This window comes from Mus caroli, chromosome 1, assembly GCF_900094665.2.
Source record: "Mus caroli chromosome 1, CAROLI_EIJ_v1.1, whole genome shotgun sequence".
Lineage (NCBI taxonomy): Eukaryota > Metazoa > Chordata > Mammalia > Rodentia > Muridae > Mus > Mus caroli.
The window spans coordinates 72,486,670-72,489,489 of NC_034570.1; the positions used below are offsets into that span (position 1 = coordinate 72,486,670).

General features: G+C 36.2%; 1 long non-coding RNA gene across 1 annotated transcript in view; it reads right to left on the reverse strand.

Moving 5' to 3' along the window:
• LOC110304318 overlaps positions 1 to 2,820 on the reverse strand; it is a 362,919-nt gene that overhangs the window by 322,680 nt on the left and 37,419 nt on the right. The window contains exon 2 of the long non-coding RNA XR_002379061.1: positions 1,682 to 1,839. This is a non-coding gene — a long non-coding RNA (uncharacterized LOC110304318). The remainder of the gene's footprint in view (positions 1 to 1,681; positions 1,840 to 2,820) is intronic.

A 2,820-nucleotide genomic window follows, 5' to 3' on the forward strand; every position in this document is an offset into this window, starting at 1 on the left:
CTCGAACTCAGAAATCTGCCTGCCTCTGCTTCCCAAGTACTGGGATTAAAGGCGTGCGCCACCAAGCCCAGCTCGTTTGTTTTTGTTGTTGTTGTTTGTTTTTAACACAGTCTCCTCGTATTCATGTATCCTGATGCCTTTTTATAAATCTTGGATCAAGGTTATCCCAAATAAATACTAGTCACCAAAGCCAGTCACATTCCCAGATTCAGAGAGCTAGGACACCTACATGTAAAGGATTCCTGAGAAACAACTCAATCCAGGAAAGCCCCAGAATCATGTGGCAAAAATGTCAACCTAAAAAATTTTAACTAACACACATGCATACAAACACACACACACACACACACACCTCATTATATATGTATATAGGAGAGAGAGAATATAGAAAATTTAAAAAATAAGATTCCATAAATGGCTATACAGAGCTGTAACTAAACTAGAACCTTCTGGATTATACCATAAAAATAATTACAGTTTGGAGTGTTAGGATTTTAACATCCTTACAAAAGCTATTAAAAGAATACATGTGCATCCAATGCAATACATATTTCCATAAGCTTCTCTTTTGTGTCTGTTTTTTTACTCATTGATAATCTACTCTAAATTATTTTTAGTCTCTTAAGGCTTTAATCAGACAATTTAATAGTTTTCTTTTCCCTCTCTTCTGCCTGCAATGCATCTAAACTGACATGGTTTTACATACTATTGTCAAAAGAAATAATCTGATGTGTTTATGTAAACAACTGCTGAGCCATCAAGTCCTTGGATGTTGCTATCACTCCAGTGGAACTCATGTGTTCCCAGTCCTCGGCCTCCTTTCTTCATTCCCCAGCTGTTTCCTTCATCCCAGAACAAGGCATAGACCTCCTAGAATGCTTGTCTTCTTAGGGCACATGGCAGAGCCTGCCTCCAGCTGTCTACTCCCAACATTCATCTATTCTTCGCTCAGGGAGCTTCAGTAGAATGGCATGTCTGAATTTTAGTAAGAGATGGACTCAGCTTCCTCAATTCTCATAGCCCCCAACATTTATCCATTGCATTGCCATTTTTGCTTTTGGCTGAAGACGGGCTATCGGTTAGGAGTAGGATGCCGAGCATTTTCTTAAATTTTAGTAGCACCTGCTTTTGTTGGTTTTAAAGACAGATTTGCCCTACGTGGGTTGGGATGGGGACAGTTATATGAGTAAGAGTAAAAGCCAAGGATGGCATAACAAAAAATCCATTCAATATCTTTCTCCATTCTGAACTCATTCATCTCAATTATAATGTTTCTGTTTTCATATATGGCAAACCATAGTTCAGCAAGGTCCGAGAATCCACAGTGGTACCCAGATATACTGATCAAATTCCTTATACCAGGCACCTTGGTCAGATAAATTACATTTGTATATAATGAAATATCAAATAACCACTAAAATTCACTGTGGAGAACAATACTAAATGACATAGAGAATAGATCTCAATTTTGTAGAAAAAAATGTATATTACATACAATAAAAACCCAAATAAACATCTATCAATAAACAAAGTAATTCTCTCTAGGTGGCAGGATTATACTTGATTTTGATTTTATTTTGCTTCCATTCTTAGTATTTTCAAACCATTTTAATGAATATGTGTTACTTACATATTTTTAGAAAAACAGAAAATTATGATAAATGAAAGAGATCTGTCTTACCAGGAGCTGCTTTCTTCTGGTAATCTTGTATGAAGTAAGCTTTGTCCTCAGTACTGATTCAGAAGCCTTCTGGCATTGGTTCTGATAGACCATGGACAGCAGATGAAGGAAGCACTCTGACCAGAAAGTCACTTTCTGTCTCTCTATTGTTATGAATGCTAAATGAAAAGCCAAAACAGACAACAAAACAATTATTAGGTGCACTGAATTGAGTCTTGGAACACTATTGGTCAGGGGTCTCTAGATTAACAGAAATGACAGAATGAATCTTTCCTCTCTGTCTCTTTGTCTCTTTCTCTACACACACACACACACACACACACACACACACACACACACACACACACACCAGGATTTATTAGAGTGGTTATGAGTTATGAGTATTCCAATGATGACTGTCTCCTGATGGAAAATCGAAGAATATAAGAGTTGTTCAGTTCATGAGGCTGGATGTTTTCACTGGTCTTCAAAATACACTGGAATCCCAAAGATGTAGGCTCTAATACCAGTGAATGGGTGAACTTGTCAGCCAGAGTAAGGGTAAGCAGGCAAAAAGAAAGCTATATGTTCTTCCATGTCAGTATATAGGCTTCCAGCAGGAAGCCTGGCCCAATTTAGATCTGGGTTAAATGTGTCTTCCTACTACAAGATCCTGCTTAGAAGTATGTCTTCCCACCTTGAATTAAGCAGATATCCCTCACAGGTGTGCTCTCCATTTTGGGGTTTTTGTTAATTACAGGTATAATTGAATTGACAACCAATAATAGCCATCACAAACACCATTTGTAAATAGTTTTCCAAACATGCCAAAAATGTTAGTATTGGGATACAAAGACTAGAAATTTTCCTATGTGACTTAATAATGGTATATAGTGATTATAGGAAATGAGATAATTTCAAACTTCATGGCCTTAGGCATGCTGCAACACAAAGAAGCATCATCTGTACTTGTCACAAAGCAAATGTCTTTCGTTTACCATTAGTCTAGATAAGACTTTAAACTCCTATAAATTTTTCTGAAAACCCATTTTTCAAACTAACTGCATTTATAATGTACTCTCATCAATACAGTATTAATTCTTGTACTATTGATACTTTTTTTTAATTTTTTTTAATTTTTAATATTTTTATTACATATT